At 40.7% G+C, this 20,130-nt stretch overlaps 1 protein-coding gene across 8 annotated transcripts in view; it reads right to left on the bottom strand.

Moving 5' to 3' along the window:
- ZMYND11 (zinc finger MYND-type containing 11) overlaps positions 1-17,747 on the bottom strand; it is a 118,711-nt gene extending 100,964 nt beyond the window's left edge. For 4 of the 8 annotated variants that reach the window (XM_058532310.1, XM_058532316.1, XM_058532322.1 and 1 more), the window contains exon 1: positions 17,593-17,746. The gene's annotated coding sequence lies outside the window, so the exon portion shown is untranslated. Of the gene's footprint in view, positions 1-16,789; positions 16,809-17,301; positions 17,426-17,592 lie in introns of those variants that run through there. The other 4 variants (XM_058532315.1, XM_058532317.1, XM_058532311.1 and 1 more) reach the window with 3 other exon arrangements.
- Positions 17,748-20,130: the final 2,383 nt, after the last annotated feature.

Here is a 20,130-nt window from a genome sequence, read left to right as displayed (position 1 = left end):
GGAAGAGGGTGGAAGCTCTCCTCTGAATAAAGAGTTTTTAGATCATAACTACAGTCGTGTGTCACTTAATGACAGGGATACATTCTGAGAAGTGTGTGGTTGTGCAAACATCATCGAGTGTACTTACAGAAATCTAGATGGTATAGCCTACTATACAACTAGGCTATGTGGTACTAAACTTATGGGACCGTCGTCACATATGTGGTCCGTTGTTGACCATAACGTCATTACGCGGTACCTGACTGTATTACAGATATTAACTAAGATATAACTAAGTGGTCTTTTTAGATATTTTAGTCTTGTTTTAATTTTAGCCAAAACCAAAAGTGCAAAAATTGTAACCTGTTTTAATTTGCTTTTCTTAAGATTGCTACTGAGGCCAAACATCTTTTCAAATAAATAGTTTTTTTTACCTTTGTGGCTCTTTAAAAAAGTGCTTGTTTGTTTTCTCTATTTCCTATTGTACTGTTTGCCATTTTTTTAATGATTCTTTAAAATTCTTTATACACCTGAAGAATAACACCCTTTGGGTTATTATTTATGATGCCAATATTGTTCCACTTTCCTTCTTTGTTTTTTTCAGTTTTAAATTTTTACATAATCAAATTCATCAATCTTTTCCTTTAAGATTTTTGCCCTTGGTATCAATCACCTTTCTCAACTTAAAATTTAAAAAACACATACCAAAACAATTTCAGTCTCTTTAAAGAACATCTAATTTTTTACTCATATGAAATGCCTTCCGAAAAAAAAAATCCTAATCTTTCTTGTAAAGCCAAATTTACCTAGGTTGGAAAAACACATAAAACTACAGGGAAAAAATGTCCAATTACTAGAACACAAAATAAGAGGAATTTTCTTAGATCTGATTTCTAGCCATGAAATTCAGTACAAATTTTTTTATAAAATGAAATAAGAATTAAAAGATACGAAAATGAAAAACATCATAAAATCCCTGACAGAAAAACTTTACCTACTGTATCTACAGTTGATCCTCATTATTCGCAGATTCCATATCTGTGACTTCACCTACTTACTAAAATTATCTGTAACCCCAAAATCAATACTCATGGATTTCTCGCGGTCACTGGCGGACATACGCAGGTTCCCAGCTGAGGTGGAACAGGGTGTTGCTCCGCCTTCTTGGTCCAGCTCAGACTACAAACAGTGTCCTTTCTCAACCTATTTAGTGCCACATTTCTCATATTTTTGTGCTTTTTGTGGGTGATTTCACTGTTTAAAATGGCCCCAAGTGTAGTGCTGAGGTGCTGTCTATTTTCCTGAGCATGGGAAGGCTGTCATGTGCCTGAGGAAGAAAATAAGGATCTTCGTTCAGGCAGTTATGGTGCACGAAGAGATGAACCAATCTGTGCCTGGGGCCACTTGGAAAGTGCTCAAGCTACGGAGAAGACGGAAAGCCGCTAAATTCATGGATTCATGAGATGACAACTGATAAGGAGTGTAGCAGACAGCACTGTCATGAGGCTCAAAGCCAAAGACATTTACAGCCACATTTCCCAGGGTCAGGAAAATGCTAAACCCTTCTCAGCTAGTGTTGGCTGGCTCACATGTTTCAAATGGTGATACTATGTGAAAAATGTTAAATTTCAGGCAAATGTTATACAGGAAAAAGATTATGTATAAGAACGGGTTTTCGACGCTGAGACTGGCTTGTTTTTACAAGGATGTTGGCAAACAAACCTATATAATGGAAACGGCATTTTGGTTTATAAAAATATTGTGACTAGAGGCTCACAGGAACCTAACCCTGTATTTCCCTTGGGGGCAAAGGGTCAGTTATTGGCTAACTCAGTGTTTGTGGCAACTACAGAACATAACTACAGCAAATAACAAGAATGGACTGTAATTATAACAAAATGTGATCTTTACTTTTTAAATGTTGTGAATAGCTATTTTAATAACATTATAAAATAAACATCCTAAAAACCATTTTAAGAAGGGAGATGAAGAAAACTGAAGCTTTTACGATATTTCCAGTTAAATATAGTCAACTCTGGATAAATGCCAGCATGGTAGAACAAGGATTACTGTGATTCTATAATTTGCTCATAACATTATTTCCTAACAAGTCAGTTAAAATGACACAATTGCTGTCTTCCTGGAACTTAAACATCTACAAAATAAGGTATATAATGTTTACATTAAAAATTATTAATTAGCCATTCCTTTATTACATAGCAACCATACTAGCCCATGCTAAGTTAACCAGAATGCTTCATTTCTCAAACTTTTTTTTTCCAAGAGGAGTTTGTCATAATTTGTAGATTGTGTAATGGTAAACTTCAAATCTGAAGAAAACGACAAACAGCAATTCTATACTTCAGAACTGATGGAATATGAGTTACTTAAGAGTACATATTAGCACTACACTGAAAGTATTCAACAGCAGAGACACAACAGGAAATAAGTCAATTTTATCCGATGCAAATAGTTCACACTAAAAGTAATGTATCTTGCTTTAATAACTGTGTGAATGAATTTAAAAGGTAGACAACTCAAAGAATGGTTTATACTTTCATGTACATTAATAATCAAAGACAATCTTGTCCTCTACAGACAAGATCTAGGTGGTATCTCAATCTGACATCTTTTTCCTAATACATTTATCTTTAAAATTATCATCTCATTAATTTATGAAATTAGACCAAAGTTTGCAATTGAATTTTTCCATTATTTAGATTCTGATTAGATGAGAATTAATTATAATTTTTTAAAACCCTCAATTATTTAGCAGTCAATAAAAAGGATATTTTACTACAACAAAGGAATAAATCTCATTTTATTATATATATTTTACTATAATAAATGAGCCAGAGAAGAAAGAACTAAGAAATTACATGACCAAAGATACACTCAAGGGGTGACAAGGACATGCAGCATGAGGGTTCCCGACCTCACTCCTGCACCCATGGCAAACATCATCCAGAACAGCACGCGTTTAGGCTGACGTTCAACCTCTGAGCAGGACTGGGGAATACACATTCCTGTCTTATTTTATTTCCTATATTATCTTATTGAATTGATATAATATCTCAAAGTTTACACTATCTTTGAAAATATATCAAATATTTTATTAAATATGCAGGAAAGTCTGAAATCTTACAATTATCTCACACTTCGCAAAGTGGATGGCAACCGTGGATGCCGACTACATTTGCCAATCAATCTGGCACTTTCTATAGCTAAATTGCCAAGTACTTGTTATTTTAATACAATGTCTGTTTATAAAGTTTGATTTGATTAAAAAATTGATCTGATTGAGTTTGATTTGGTTAAAATATGTTTCTCGTAATCTTTAAAAGGAGTGTCAAAAAAGTTTGGTCTCATTTCACATTTCTAATTGATTTCTAACGACTGCCTAGGGCACTGTGTTAAGAAGGATTTTGAGGTCAAGGCGTAAATTTACAGATTACTGGGAAGGAGGGAGTAAGTCTCCAGGAAACTAAAAAATGTATATAATTATTAATTGTAGTTTATGAAGGCACACAGTTTTCTAAAATAATCCCGTCTCATCAGGATTAAAAATGGCCACAGCCAGAGACATGGCTAGCCTTTAAAACTTGCCAGAACGGCACTGAGCTAGCTCATATCCATAATGCCTTCAGGCTAACTTTAGGTGCAAACTAGCAAACAACTTCCTTCAAATGACTACATTTCTCAACTTTCTCCTTCTCTCTCTTTGAAGATGGGGCAGGCAGGGTAATTAGAGATCACTCTCTAGTCTGAGGAGCAGGGTTCCATAGAAAGGAAGAGAAATAAGGGTGAAAATAATTCACTTTATTAGATTTTGCTTTAGCCTTTCTTCTCTCCCACAGTAAAGTAACTGCCCTCCTCCTAAGGATACATTATCTATTTAAAGTATAATACTTGATAAAGTATAAAATTTGTTCCCAAATATACCAAAACATACCCAGATTTTAATATAGAAATATTAAAAAGAGTAAGCTAACAATATATTTAGTTATACTTTACTATTATATTGTTCTTCCAAAAGTAAACTCTATAAGTATTTATATTTAAAAAATAGTAACCTAATGAGCTAATAAAAATGTTATTTGAGCACATGTAATACTAGTTTTAACCATAATTAACTGACAGTGAAAGGCATTTTATAGCTCCATACCATCAATTCTCTTGATTATTCTATGTTAGAATACCCAGGCCATTTAATCAGTCAACTTCTATTTACATTAAACAAAAATTTTGCTTGTTTTGAGTACAGGTGCTATGAGAGCTAATAATGCTACAGAAGAGGTTGTGTTCCCTTATCTTAATTGGGGGATCAATATAGGTTTCCCTGAAGAAGTGACACTTAACCTGAGGCCTCTAGGACATTTAGGATTAGCCAGCAAGGTTGAAGCAAAGAAAGACTGTAGCACCAGACAAAGGTGGCCCAGTGCACAGGGACCAGAGTATGTAGAGCTTCATAAGCCATTATAAAGGACTTGAGACTTTAACCTAAGGGCAATGGAAAGTCACTGAAGAATTTTTCAGCAGAAGAGAGTAACTAGACTCCCAACAGCTATTTAGCTCAGAATTGTCTCTGTACCAATCATGGTAATTCCATCTTCCTTATCAGCTGACATCAGGTTCAGCAGCTGCCATGTGACTCAATGAGGGAGAAGTGTGCTAGGGCTACTTTTAGGACAGATGTCCTAGCTCCTAAAAAATAGTCTCTTCTTTCTCTGAATATCACTAGGTCTAGATAAGATGCCCAAAACTGATGCAGCCATCTTGCAACCACGAGGAGAACTAGCCTCAGAATAAAGCTGATGCTGATGGTGGTGGACTGACCAAGGAAAGACGGTCCTTCGAGCTGCTGACTGTATCACCTGGAGTCCATCCTCTCTCCGGACTTCTAGTTAGATGAGATAAGAAGATTGCATTAGCTAGTCTGAGTCAAGATTTTCTGTTAAGTTCCAGCTGAAAGCATCTAGGGTGATGTAATAATTATTACCATGTTGGTGGTAACTAAAATCATGAGCAGGGATGAAACTCTGGAGGGAGGCAGACAGTAACGTAAGAATAGGAGTCCTAGGGCACGGCGTGGGGCACCTCACCTTTAATTCTAGGTAGGAGAAGAGCAGCTGGCAAACAGAGAAGCAACAGCCAAAGGTTCTCAAGAAAAGCAGAAGAGTGTGGCATTACAGAAACGAAAAACAAAAAGGAGTGTTCCGGGGCCGGCCCGGTGGCTCAAGCAGTTCAGTGCTTGCACTCCGCTGCAGCGGCCTGGGGTTCGCCGGTCTGGATCCCGGGCGCACACTGATGCCCTGCTTGGCAAGCCATGCTGTGGCAGCGTCCCATATAAAGTGGAGGAAGATGGGCATGGATGTTCGCCCAGGGCCAGTCTTTCTCAGCAAAAAAAACAGGAGGATTGGCAGATGCTGGCTCAGTGCTGACCTTCCTCACAAAAAAATTTAAAAAAAAAGGAGTGTTCCAGGAGGGGACAACTGCTGAAAGGCCAAGAACGAGGCCAGAAAGGCTCTGCTGGACCTGGCAGCTGGGAGGTCACGGTGACCTCTCTGAAGAAGCTTCAAGCATCCCAAGGAGGAAGAAGCTGGACTGGGAAGAGGAGAAACAACAGGAGAGATGATTCTCTTGATGAGTGTTCAGAAAGGAGAAAGATTATAAAGGAGAGCAAAGAAACCCAGGTGGGTGTGGAGTTCAGGAAAAGATTATTGTTGTTTTTGTTTTGTTTGCTTGGAATGGTGGGAGACGTCTGAGTATATCTGAATGCAGATGGAAGGGATAACAAGAAAATAGGTAAGAGTTTGCTAGAGGGAATGATCTGTAGAAGGCAGATCAAAAGAATGACAAAAGGGAATGGCAAGAGCAGATCTGGAGTAGTTTGTTTCTTCCCACAAGATGCCTTCTGTCTCTTGAGAAAAAGAGCCCCAAGTGGTCTACGTGAGTGAGTGGGAGAGAGGGGGGTAAGGAAACTGAAGAAAGTTTAATAAGTCATTATGAAAGAGGAAGATGAGCTGATCCGAGAAATAAAGTATGACTGAGAATCCAGATGACCATGTATGTTGGTTTCCAAGAACCCATATACAGTTATACAGTGTCACCGACCAGCTCTATAGCTTTCCTCCACCAGTGTACAGGCAAGGAGACTGTTAGGGTAAATATTTGGGTTTTGCCTATACCGTGTTGGCACTGAAAAGATAAGGGGCATTCTTTTGTCTACCTATACACACTTATGTGACCTACTTTATGTACAGCACTGTACTAGCTATTATAAAGAAATTTTAAAAGTCAGTGTTCTTAGTTCAAGAAACTGGGAAAATAATTATAGGGGTAAAGTTTAAATAACAGTAAAAGGCAATAAGTCAGGCAAACTAAATGCTGTAGAAGTTAATTTGAGGGGACAGATCACTGTGAGAGAGCAATAAGATGGAGAAGATGAAAACTGATAGATCTCAAATGACAACAAATTTTAAACTGACTTCAGCACTGGGGGTGGAATGAGGAGGGGAAAGAAGGATACCAGAGCAAAACTTATAAAATATTAATACAACTAGTACTACTTGTGTATTAAAAATATTTATTGAAAGAATAAACAGAATGACTGGTTGAAGTAAAAGTTTTACTTAGGAGAACAGGAGGAGATTAGACTAGAAAGTTAGACTAAGAAAAGACTCCAAAATTTCCTGAATGACAGGATTATAATCCCTGACAGAAGGAAAATGAATGAGGAGAGCTTTACAATTATCTCAGCTTATTGCCTAGTAGCAAATTTCAGGCCACACTGCAGGGAAAGAGAATCCGAATGGAGCCTGCGGTCTCCCTGAGATGAGACTGAGAGCAGAGACTGAACTGGCTGGTTTTGAGTTTACTATTTCATTTGGTAGAATTCAAATTTGTCAGCTACTTTCTGTGAATCAGAATCATATCCAGAATCAGATCCTCTTCCCTTCCTATTATTTACAATATTTAGGATCATTCTATGAAATGGTACTTCTATTTAAGAACAAATAATGACTCATAATAATAAGCCCATCTAACACTTTCCACTCTATTCTTTCAAGTCAAATTTTATAAGAATATTCTATTTAAAATGCAATTCTCACAACAGCAATTAATATAACTCTTGAATGTACCTGGTAATCTAAAACAGAAAATTATGTATATTTAAGAAAATCTGACTTGACATACTTGAAAAACAGATAAGACGTTATGTTTTATCACCTGAGGAATAACTAGAAAAAACAGCAAGAGACTGATACCAGTGGGAAATCAACTGTGGATGGGGCTGTGCCATATGATCAGAAGAGCAAATGCAACACTGCTTAGACCGAGGTGGAGACACCACCCACAGGCAGCACCAGGCCGAGTGAGGCTTCCCCGGGCGGCTCCCTCCTCCTTTAAAGCCCATCTGCCAGGCACCCTGGCTTCTGCAGAGCTAACGGACACCGCATTAGAGAGGACCAAAGAGAAGCCCGTGGAAATCATCAGGCACTCTACAGGTCCCCAGGGGCCACCACGAAGCCTCAGTACACTTGAGTGAGAAATACAGTAACTGAGGATGGAATGCAGATACTGGCCAGTAGTGGTCAGAGTCACAGTGAATCTCAGAGCTCAAGAGCTTCTTTCCTCATACTCTTCTGGTACTCAGCTCAGACACTGCATCTGCTCCTGTGATGGCCCTATCTCTGGGGAACAACCTGTAAGTGGAAATGACACCCCCAATCTGGAAGTATCAAGAATAACCTGAAATCCAGACAAAGGCCATGGCTAGCCAGATGGCTAAACAGAACCCAAAAAACCTTCTCAGGTGGTCTCACTCTCACCTGCAGACGCAACCCCACCAAGGGTTGCATGACTGCCTATGGAAAGACATCCAAGTTCTTCCCCTACCTGTCAGGGTTGCAAGCTTCTCCAGGACCCTCAAGAACAAGAGGCCGCTGCTCAGTCAAATTACGGGAAAGCCCAGAGACACTGAAACCGGATGGCAGTCTATCCTCGGAACACCCTTTATCTCAGACATGACGTGGGACCAACAGGAAACACCAACCAACCCTACCTTTGATAGCTACCCTCCCTGACCAACAATACAGGAGCATTTTTGAGGAACCTGAAAAGACTTCAGGTTTTCTTCTGGGATGCATTTATTTTTCAAGCTGTTCTGATTAGCCTCTTTAGGAAACTTCATAAATGTGATTCTTGAAAGAATTTCTGAGACACAGAGCTAAACATCTAGGGGTTACATTTTCTATAAGCCAAGTCTAGGGGCTGCATTTTCTATGAGCTATTCCAAAAAGAAATATTTTTTAAAAGGCATATAACCACTGCCTACTTAATAAAATAAAAATAAAAATTTGAAACTTGAAAAGTTAAAAAAAGAAAACTGTAGAATTTTAAAAAGTGGAGCCCAGACCCATCCCCAGAGATTCTGATTTAATGTTTTTCTTAAGGAAAAAAAAAAAAGTAATTCAGATGCTCAGTCACGATGAGAACGGGTGTACTATCAAGAGTACGCCAAGCCACTCTTGGTTCCTAATGTGCTATCTAAAATCCCAAAGAATTTATTTAAAAGAACAAATAAGATCTAAGTACTACTGCAACTAAGGCTTACAATAGTGTGTGTATATATACATATATATTTTGTGTGTGTGTGTGTGTGTGTGTGGGAAAGATTAGCCCTGAGCTAACATCTGTTGCCAATCCTTTTCGTTTTGCTGAGGAAGACTGGCCCTGCGCTAACATCCATGCCCATCTTCCTCTACTTTATATGTGGGATGCCTCCCACAGCATGGCTTGATAAGCAGCGCGTAGGTCTGCGCCCAGGATCCTAACCTGCGAACTCTGGGCTGCTGTAGTGGAGCTCGCGAGCTTAACCACTATGCCACCGGGTCAGCCCCTGCAATAGTATAATTTTAACTAGTATTTGTTTAAAATAGGCAAATGAACCAAGAGAAAGTCTAACTTTAAACTGGACTGGTGGTTGTTCAGCTTTTAATTGACCTGAAAATAACTGAGACTAAAGCTAGTTTTATTTTAATAATCCTTAGAAAATAAATTTAACTTTCAAATTATTCAAATGGAAGTTTCTTACCTGAAACAATCCATCATGAATATTGATGACAAGCGAAAGGCTTCTTAAGACTATGTGTGTAAAATATATATGTGGAGAATAATAAAATCAGTAGTTATTTCAAAATAAAAGATATTCGGTATTTTGACAATGTGATATTAAATGTGATATTTTTAATCATAAGAAAAACATTAAATTTTAAGTACAGTAGAAAAATAAATCACCTTAAACTTTATATCCTCTATAATTTAAAAAGACAACATCTCTAATGGTGAATAAAATGCCCGAAAAATCTTTTAAATAACAATGGAAATCCCAAATAAATTAATCTCATTTGTTTCTTCTACCATAAGAACTGGTAGTTAAGTAGGTATATTTTATATTTACTCAAGAAGGGCATCATGTCAAAACTCAACTGAAAATTAAAGACGATCTCCCAAACAGCATTCCTCAGACGCAGTTTTGAGACAGAAAAGCAATCAAGAGGCAGATAAATCAAGAATCTACAAAAAAGCTAAAAAGTTCATAATGGCTTTTAAGTTGAGATAGTTTCCCCATGCAGAGCCTTCCCCATGCTTAACCTTCATTAAAAGATTATTTCTTTTTAAAAGTCTTTCCATAGCTACCAAATATGAGAAAACCATATTTAATATTCCATTGCAACATCCCCACTGATGGAGTATCAGGATGGTCTGAATCTGTAAATGCTCCAACTCAATTGATCTATTTCTGTCTTCACCATATGCTTCTCATATTATTTTAGATGACAGTCAACAGCTACCGAATTCTGAAGCCTCTGCACTTAGAGCAACTTTCAAGAAATTAGCTATTTGAATCCAAATTGAACTTATCCAGCAGAGGGAATGCTAACAGATTCTTCATGACAAGGACTTCCCCTTCCAATACAACAAGAATACTTTAGTGTGGGAGTTAATTCTGAATATTTTCAAACATTTCTCATATACATAAGTATTAAAATAAAGACTGAAGGTCCCCCCGCCCTGACCCTGCACAAGTTGTCTTCACAATGTGAGCTGCCAATCATGACAGGAAGAAAATGAACCAATTACTGATGCTTGTTCTTAGATTACTAGCTGTCATCACCAGTGAAACTAGAATTAACTAGAACTTTATATATGGAACGTTCTGATTACCAGGAGGTCTCTAATATTTCTTTCTTTCCACCTCTTACTTTTGTCAGAAGAATGAGCACAGTTTTACATTCCTTTATTATTTCATACTTTTGCAGACTTTTAAATGTACATTTGGAAGATGAAGACATATCAGTACAAAGATCCAAGAAGTTGTGAGTTTTACAAAGTAGCCAAATAGAGTTCAGGTTTGGTAGTCATACACTTGAATTCAAATAAATATCCATTTAATCATGTATTCTGCGTGACCTCAGGTACTGGTAACTTAACCCTTCTGAGTCTGTCCTCTTATTATAAGTTACATAATACTTCTAACTGTACTACAATATTATAATCATGCTTCCCTCATTATGCTGTTGTGAGGACTAAACGGAGAATGTAAATTACCTAGTAGAGCAGGTGCTCAATGAGTGACACCTTCTTTTAAAAAACGGTGCTGTCAGAAGTAATATGTTTATGATGAAACTCTGCTTTCTAAAAACCGCTTACAAAGTAAACTTCTAAAGGGACCTAACGTGCATACACAGTCAAAATGCATTTATGACAGATTCTCTTGCAATAAACCACAGTATCTACCTGATTTTAAAAAAAAGCATTTTTGGGGCCGGCTCGGTGGTGTAGCGGTTAAGTTCGCACTCTCCACTGTGGCAGCCCGGGGTTCGCAGGTTCAGATCCTGGGCGCAGACCCAACGCACCGCTTCTCAAGCTATGCCGTGGCAGCATCCCATATAAAGTAGAGGAAGATGGGCACAGATGTTAGCCCTGGGCCAATCTTCCTCAGCAAAAAGAGGAGGATTGGCAACAGATGTTAGCTCAGGGCTAATCTTCCACACACACACAAAAATAAAAAAACAGAAAAAATAAAAAGTAAAAAAATAAATAAAAAACAGCATTTTTAATCCCAATTGTGAGAGTTAGTATTAGGTGACAAACTCTCAATACAAATCCGCTTAAAAATACTTGTATATATGTTTCTCTTGTGTTTACATGATAAATGCTTGAACTGGGAAAGAAGATTCTTTCTTCATTATATTTTAAATTTACTTAGCATATAAGCAGATAAAACTAGGAAAATATATTAAAAATTTTAATTTGGTCTACTTTTCAATTAAATGCTTAAATAACATCTGGACAACATAAAAAATTACTAATCATAACAAAGTTGCTTTTAAAAATCTTCAGGCAGTTAATATAGTAAAATCATGAAGTCACAAATTAGAATAAATTTGAAATCATCAGTGTTAAGACATCAAAAGTAATCTTAGCTCAAATACAATGTACCTTAACTCACAGACATTGCTCACAGCACCTGTACTTACTTTCTCCTGTTACACTTTATTGAGCTTGCTTCAGTAACTGTGTTACCTAGCAAGTGTCTAGTACATAGTAGAGTTTCAATAAACAACAATGTTTAATAAATGAACTCAAGATATTAAAACATATGCTACTTATTGTAAGAAAATAAATATAATATTTTAATATGATCTTATGGAACAGATTAATTATGGAGTAACTTGAACTATAAAAGCTTTTATTCAAAACAAAACTAGTTTACCATACTTAAATATTGCTAAGTTTACAAAAAAATAAAACACCATGTACAAGTTTTCAGCAACACATTTTTCCTAATGTGTAAGAACACATGAGGCGATCTGCTAAATATATTACTCTCATCTCTGAAGAATAGATAAGAGTCAATATGATCCCTTAAAAATGCTAATATAACAGTATCCCATCACCTTTGTCATTCCTATTTCTTTAATTTACAGAAAGTTAGCCATTTATTTACTGAATAGAAAATATACCCTAAAAATACAATAAAAGATTAACTAAATGTCTAAATATTTAGTAGTGCCACATAAATTAGATTATTTGTTAAATATCTAAGTCTAACAATTTGCTAAATTTCCCTACTAAATACATAATGGACTATACAAACTTTTTTTTTTAATTTCCAAATAAATATTTTTTATTTTACAGACTATTTACTTGCATTTCTAAGTAATTTTGATATTAAATATTGCACAGCATTTTCACAATACAAATACCTTTTTAAGATATTTTAATGTATTTAAGATATTTTAAGGTATTTTAATAAATACCTTTTTAAGAATTTTCTAAGTGGAAAATCAGTAACAGCAGGCACACACACACACTCAAAGAAATATTTCCTTAAGGCAGCTCATATGTTTAAAATATTACAGCTAAGACTTGATTATTCAAAAAGAGTATACTACTGGGTATTTAGGATTTGGATTTTTATCTCCCTCCCTTTATCTTCATTTCTATCATTTTACCTCTTATTACAGGGATTCTCAAACTTTTACATTATATGGATCACACAAAACTCCTAGTTTACCCACTTCTCCTTGAGAGAGGGAGAGGGAAAAAGGGGAGGGAGAGGGAGACAGAGAGGGAAAAAGGAAAGGGAGAGGGGGAAAAGGGGAGAGAGAGGGGAAAACGGGAGGGAGGGAGGGGGAGTGTGTGTGTGTTGGGTTAAGGGTGTGCTATGAGGAGGTGGGACCTTCCATGTGCAGGATTTTATACATAACTTGGCACAGTGGCTCAGACATAGTAAACATACGATATATGATACATATTATCATGGTATTCATTTATGTTATAAACTTATGGATACCAATATTCCTAAGATCAAGACCAAAGGAGGGGGCCAGCGCTGTGGCACAGCGGTTAAGTGCCCACACTCTGCTGCTGGCCGCCCGGTGCACCACTTGTCAGGCCATGCTGTGGCGGGGTCCCATATAAAGTAGAGGAAGATGGGCACAGATGTTAGCCCAGGGCCAGTCTTCCTCAGCAAAAAGAGGAGGACTGGCATGGATGTTAGCCCAGGGCTGATCTTCCTCGCAAAAAATAATAACAACAACAACAACAAGACCAAAGGAGGACAGACCACTGATGATGTGGAGAACCTTCACATCACTAATGATCTTCACAGAATCACTGCACCAAAGCAGATTTCAATTGTTTTGAAATGTTGACAATGCCACTGCAGGAAAGTAACTGAAAGTTATCATGCAAGAGATACAGGTAGAAATTAAACTCAAATCAGTTATTTTTTACTTCTTGTCAAAATTCCTAATAAACATGTTGTTGAGGGATTAGTTCCATAATGATCAAATGAACAGGTGACCAGCAGTGTTTCTTTATTCAGAAAGTCTATCTGCTTCAAGCAAATATAAAACATACAACCTGAAGCAGTTACAGACAGGGTGACATGTGGGAAAAGATAAAAATATTAATTTAAAACTAATGGTTAAAATAAGAACTCTCACATTGTGTACTTCAACTACCTATATTCTTCATCAAAGATAAAGAAGTAAAGATAGGTGGTTGCCAGGGGCTGGAGGGAGGGAGGAATGGGGAGTTAGTGTTTAATTGGTATGGAGGTTCAGTTTTACAAGATGAAAAGCACTATGGAGATGGATGGTTGTGATGACTACATGACAGAGTGGATGTATTTAATATCACTGTACTGTACACTTAAAAATGGTTAAGATAGTAAATTTTGTTATATATATTTTACCACAATGAATAAAGTAAAAAAACAAAAAAAGTAATGATAGAAAGGTCCTTTAAATTGCTTCAAGTAAATGAGCCCTGAGGAATATAACAAATGCTTATTTTCCAACCTTCTGAGATAACTAAAGTGAAAATCCAGAGATTCAGAGGTAGCTACGACAGTCAAACACAACTTAGTAAGACAAGGCATATGTGAGCATGCCAAACCGTAATTTCAGAGCTTCACCCCTTTCCATACTAGTTTAATTATTAACCTGAATTGAATTTGACTCAACTGAATTGAATTAGTCTAATAGTGGTTTATGAGTCAATAATTCTGTGAGATAGGTACAATTACTATCATCCTTATTTTTCATATGGGGAAACTGAGACCAGGCATGACAAGTTTAAGTAATTTGCCTGAGGTCATTCTGCTAGTAAATGACAGAGGTGGGATTCAGACCCAAGCCATCTGGCCGCAAAGTCATTTTGCCATGGACCTCTCTAAGAACAAAAAATCTAATTACCCTTTGGGCAAAAAATGCAATGTCAAGTCCAAGTTAAAGTTTTCAAACAGTGAAAAGCTTTTAACTATCATAAGACTAAGTCTGACTGTCCATTTTCTCCTTAATTTTTTTTTCAAGATACATCCTCTTTGTTTAAATGATATATTCCATGTAGAATTCAACCGAAGGATGGTAAAGGCAAGTAAAGAAAATGACACCAGAGGTTTAGGGCTTTAAACAATATTAGGACAGCATTTGATACATGTATTAAAATGTTAAAATTCTTAATTAGCTTCAATTAAGGTATGCCAAAGGGTATGAATGTCTCAATCATAGACTATCTGAACACCCTTTAAATGAAAAGGGGTTACAAAAGGGTATGAGTTCAAACAAACACATGTCAATTCTCAGAAACACGCAAGATGACATCCACTCAAAGTGCCAACATAATGATATCCTAGGAATATTCAGTATGAACTAAGGAGCCAAATTTTAACATTTTAATTGACCTTTCTTCGTAAAGCTGCCAGCACTTACATGTATGTTTACTTAAACACCTTGCCATAGGTAACTGTAAAATAAACTGCCCAATTGACAGAATGTAAAAGGGAGATTCAGTTTTCATATGAACATCTATGAAAAAATTACCACGTAAAAAAGATAGAAATCCTCTGTTAACCACAGATAGAGTTAAGCAGGAAAAATATTTTATTGATTCTGTCCTAATCACATCCCATATCTTCTGATCTTTGATTCTCTAGCCTGGCCATTTTATAAAGAAGAGTCCACCAAAATAATGACCGTAACCAGCACCAGTTAGCCGATAACACAACTGTACAAAATTCATATTTTATCTCTTGCTTGTACAATAAGAATTCAGAAAAACCACGAAGGTGACCTTGCTTACCAGAAAGCACTCAAACTTTTAAAGTACAATCAAGACTATCGCACCAACAACTTTCAACCATTCATTAGAATCAATGACCCGAAAACCTGAAAAGGTTATGCATCCCATAATTACTAAGCTACAACTATTACATGTCTCAGTTTAAAAGAAAACAAGTAAACGTTTCAATTTCTGCCTTTCAACAAACATTAAATTATTTTTAAGCAGGCTCTTGCCTCCATAGGACACGGTTTACTGTAGGATGCAGAACACCCAGGTGAGGCAGACCGGAGGACCGCAGACCTAAACCTCAGCAAGCCCAGTGGGTCCCTAAAAATCTGACCCCAGCGGGCTCCTCCAACCTTCCGGCACCCTTCCCTAAAGAGGCTACCTGGCCACCTGCTTTGAGCTCACAGGTACTAAGTATATACCGTATATGTGCACACGGGGCACCATGCACACACTTTAAGTAACACGGGGTATCACTTGCCCACACCGGCTACCATGCAGACACCGTACGTAACACCGGGTGCCACGTGCACACCAGGCACTACGCGAACACTATATATAACACTGGGCTCACCACATATAACACCGGGTATCAACAGCACACCGTATATAAACACTGGGCACCAGGCGCACACCGGGCACCATGTACACACCGTATTTAACACCAGCACCACGGACAACCGACACCGTGCGCACACCAGGCACCGCGGACAACCAGGTACCATGCACACACGGTAGGTAACACCAGGTGCCACGTGCACACCGGACACCACGCAAACACCATATATCACACCAGGCACACCATATGTAACACCAAGCATCATGAGCACGCCGTATATAACACCGGGCCCCATGGACACACCGTAGATACACCGAGCACCAGGCGCACACTGGGCACCACGGACACACAGCACCAGGCCCACACCGTAAGCGCCTCCACAGCTGACCCAGAGAGACGTGAAGGACAGTCTACGTGGAAGCTGGGGTCCCCGGGCCCCCCCAGGAGCCCCGCATCCCAAGCCGGCCTGCTGGGCCCCGCAGAGCAGCTCCTCTGCGGACGGGACGCCGGGTGGGAGGAGGGCGGACCCCGCAGGCGGTCCCAGGGGCCCGGGAGGACCTGTTGAGGAGGTGGAGGCCTCGCTGCCGCCGGTTCCAGCCGCGGGGGACGCGGACCGAGCCGCGCCTGGTCCTGGGGGACCGCCCTGCCCAGCTGCGGCCACCGCTCCCAAACAACGAGCCGCGAAAGCTCCCTCCCGCCCTCCCCACACTCACGGGGCCGCGTTCCGCCGGACCCCGACCCGCGGCCGCGGACCCCGAGGCCTGGCCGTGCGGGGACGGCCGTGCCGGCGGGCGGCGCTCACGCGACTCCCTGGCTTCCCGGCCCGAGCAGGCCCCGCGCGGTCCTCCTCCTCCGGGGCCTCCCCCTCCCGGGCCCGCAGAAGGCGAGGGGGCGCGGGCGGACCTCCGCAGGCCCCGCCGCCCCGCAGGCCCCGGCCGCCCCTCACAAAGCTCCGCGGGCAACTCGGGCCGTTCGCGGGAGGGCGAGCGGCGGTCACACCCGTGCCGCCGGCCCGAGAGGCTGCAGCCGGGCCCGGGTTCCACAAAGCGGCGGCGTCCCCGCCACAGACGCCCCCGCCCGCGCCCCCGCCGAGCTTCTGCCCACCATTATGCTCCGGTCCTCGCCGCCGCCGCCGCCGCGCCCGGCCCTCCCCCTCCGCGCCGCCTCCTCCTCGCCGCCGCCGCCGCCTCCTCCCGGGCCTGGGCCGGCGGGGCGCGGGGGGGCTCCCCGTCTCCCGGCCTCCCCGCCTCCGGATCTGCGGGCTCGCTCTCCCCGCCTTCCTCCCCGGCTCCGCGGGCCCGGCCTCCTCATCTCCCCGCCGCCCTCCCCGTCTCTCCGTCGTCGCCCCGCCGGCTCCCCGCCGCCCTCCGCCCGGCTCCGCGGCCCCGGCCTCCTCATCTCCCCGCCTTCCTCCCCGGCTCCGCGGGCCCGGCCTCCTCATCTCCCCGCCGCCCTCCCCGGCTCTCCGTCGTCGCCCCGCCGGCTCCCCGCCGCCCTCCGCCCGGCCCGGCGGGGCCGGGGCGCCATGTTTACAACCCTCCACCACATCACACGCGAGCGCCCGGACTAGGGAAGGCGCGGCGGCCGCAGGAGGCCCCGCCGCCGCCCGCACTTACGGTGTCTCCGCGCCGAGCGGCGGGCCCGGGCGGGGGCGGGAAGTTGGGGCGCCGCCGCCGCCGGGAAAGTTTGCGTCCTGCGAGGCCGCGGCCCGCTCACATGGCGGTGTCTGCGCGGGGCGGCCGCTCGCCCGGCCCGGCCTCCTCCACCTCCGCCCGCCCCCGGAGTGTACTGTGCGGCCCGGCCGGCCGCGCCGAAGGCTCGGGGCTCGGGCGCGGGCGCGGGCCCGCCGGGCCGCGGGCTGCGGGCTCCCTCCCGGCCGGGCCGGCGCCGTGCACGCCCACACCCACCTTCCCTCGGTCCTGTCCTCCGTGCCTCCCCAGATTTGTTTCAGCATATTCCTACATATCCACACAGGCATTCATGGCAGTACACACGTGAAAGCGACGTACTGCCGGCACGCGGGAGCCAAGAGCCGAGCGCACAAAGGTCCCGGCGCTCGCAGCATTGTTAGGCTCGGACCGCGGGGCTGAGGGCAGTGCCCGGCCGACGGCTGTCTTCACGTGGGACGTACCTGTTCTGTAATGTGCACCGTCCGGGAATGCGAAGTCTTTGAGAAGCATTAGTTTTTGAATTAACAAAATTGGTAAAGTGGTTTAATATCTTTTTAATTCTGTCATCAAAAGGAATTGCAGGGGTATGCTAAATTCCTCATCCATACGTACACAAATAGGACTTCGAAAAGGACGGGACCACCCATTATAAATTTAGCGAAAACACTACAAATTTGTGTAAGGAAAAGTAGATTATCTTTTTTAGTTTGATGCTAGATCTAACTAGAGAAGTCTCAGAGATAAGCATACTTTTATGGATTTCACATATTTTCCCTAATGACCTTTCTCTACTAGGAGTTTGGAAGGAAGGGCCTATCAGCCAAAATTTCTTACTCTGATTCTCATTGGACATATGTACCTGAAAATCATTGGAAAGAATCTGTCCAAGAAATTTTGGGATTCTAATCCAATTCATCAATCTTCTCTAAGACTAAGTTAGAATTTAGAAATGGGTGGTACTTGAATATGTGTTCTATGATGTACATGAGTCAAAGAAACATAATCTTTCAGCCATTTATAGCCCTGAGAGTTTTTGCTTATCTCAAGGGACATCATGAAATAATTTTAACTCATTTTAATTTTGGAGATGAACATATGCCATTAAAATCCAGCAGAGGGGTTAAAGGATGTCAGAAAAAATCAAGTCATATCTGGTTTGAATGCTGGACCAGGAATTCTAACAATAGCTTTAAGTAAATCACCTTTTTTTTTCTTTTTCAGTCATCTATAAAATAGAGGACTACATGGTTCTATATAGTTCATGAAGACCACTCAAGTCAGACAACATCATGTATGTATAAAACGAAGCTTACTTTTTAGGAAAGAAGTGACTGCATAACTCTACATTTTTCTCCAATTAAATTTCTTAGGCATCAATTTTTGTACTGTCTCCAGATACTGTCTCTAATTCTATCTAAGGTAAGTTAGATAGCTTATCTATTGGTGTTGCCTAGAATTTAACCCTTGGCTCTATTTTCCCTTCAGAACAGTTTTATTTACCTCATTTTTCCCTCATCTGAGTGAATATGGGGGACAGGAGGTGGTCTGGAGGTCAAAGGTTTGGGGTTGGGAGTTGGGGGGAGGCGGAGAAGACCAAAATAGTTACTTCTGTACAACTTAAGTTACACCATGAAGTTATCTGTCAGATTGCCAAGAAGAGGCAAGGGGCCAACGTGTGAGGGATAAGAGAAGAAAAGGAAGAGTGGTGGGCAGTGAGGAATGGTTTGCATCAACTTACACGTTTCAGAGACTTTGCACCACCCAAGGAAGGACCCCACACAACATTCCTGTTCTTGTGTAACCCCAACCAGCACTCTCCACACTTAGCTAATACCTGACTTGATCAGCATATCACTTTTTCCAGATTCTGATTTAAGAAATGTTATGTAAATAGAGAAGCATGGATTATTCAACAAATTGATCTGGAAAATTTGTCTATTTAAAAAATAAATCAAATTATATTCTTACTGTACACTTCACACTTAAAAATAATTCAAATGACTTAAATACTATAATTGTAAAAACCGAAAATCATTTTTCAAAAGGTAGAATAAAATATAGGTGAATATTAGTAAGATTGAGAGTGGAGAAGAATATCCTAAGCTCTATAGCAATGATTTTTATCACAAAAGAAAAGAGTGATAAATTTGACTATATAAAATTTTATGAATCCTATATGTCAAAACCAAATATAGACTTACATTAAAATATGTTCATTAGGGTTACAACTTTTACGCCTTATAAGGAGTTTTTTCTAATATGCTCTCTCCCACTTTCTTCACATAATGAGGACCAATTCGGATTTCTTAGTCCTGGCTTCCCAGCTGTATAGAGTAGGGATCTTCTCTTAAATTCTCCTCTCAGGGTGTTTCTGGTTTGCTAATATGTAGCAGTAATAAGCTGCTACACATGCTCCTAAAATACATTGTTTTTGTTTCTTTATTTTGCCTTTACTATTATGTTTGGTTTTATGTTTTTGTTTTGTATCAAAGGTTAAATTACATAAACATTGAGTACTGTGTGTATGCTTTGTTTGAGAACATAGTCTTAAGTGTATGAGGCAGAATAACTGTGAAAAATCTTCAGGAATGCAGATGAGCATCACATTATAGAGAAATTAGTGAATAGAAAGTGTTATGTTGGGTTATTATAAGTAATGCAAACTAGTAAAGTAAGCAGGTCCATTTCAGTGAGACTTGGTGTTTTTCATTTATGGGGACTCAGAAATGCATAGCATTTTTTCTAATTTAAAGTAATGGTAACTGCATTTTCAAT

This window comes from Diceros bicornis, chromosome 36 (assembly GCF_020826845.1).
Source record: "Diceros bicornis minor isolate mBicDic1 chromosome 36, mDicBic1.mat.cur, whole genome shotgun sequence".
In the NCBI taxonomy this organism is placed as follows: domain Eukaryota; kingdom Metazoa; phylum Chordata; class Mammalia; order Perissodactyla; family Rhinocerotidae; genus Diceros; species Diceros bicornis.
Note: the sequence above shows the minus strand (reverse complement) of the source record. Positions and strands in the feature narration are given on the sequence as shown.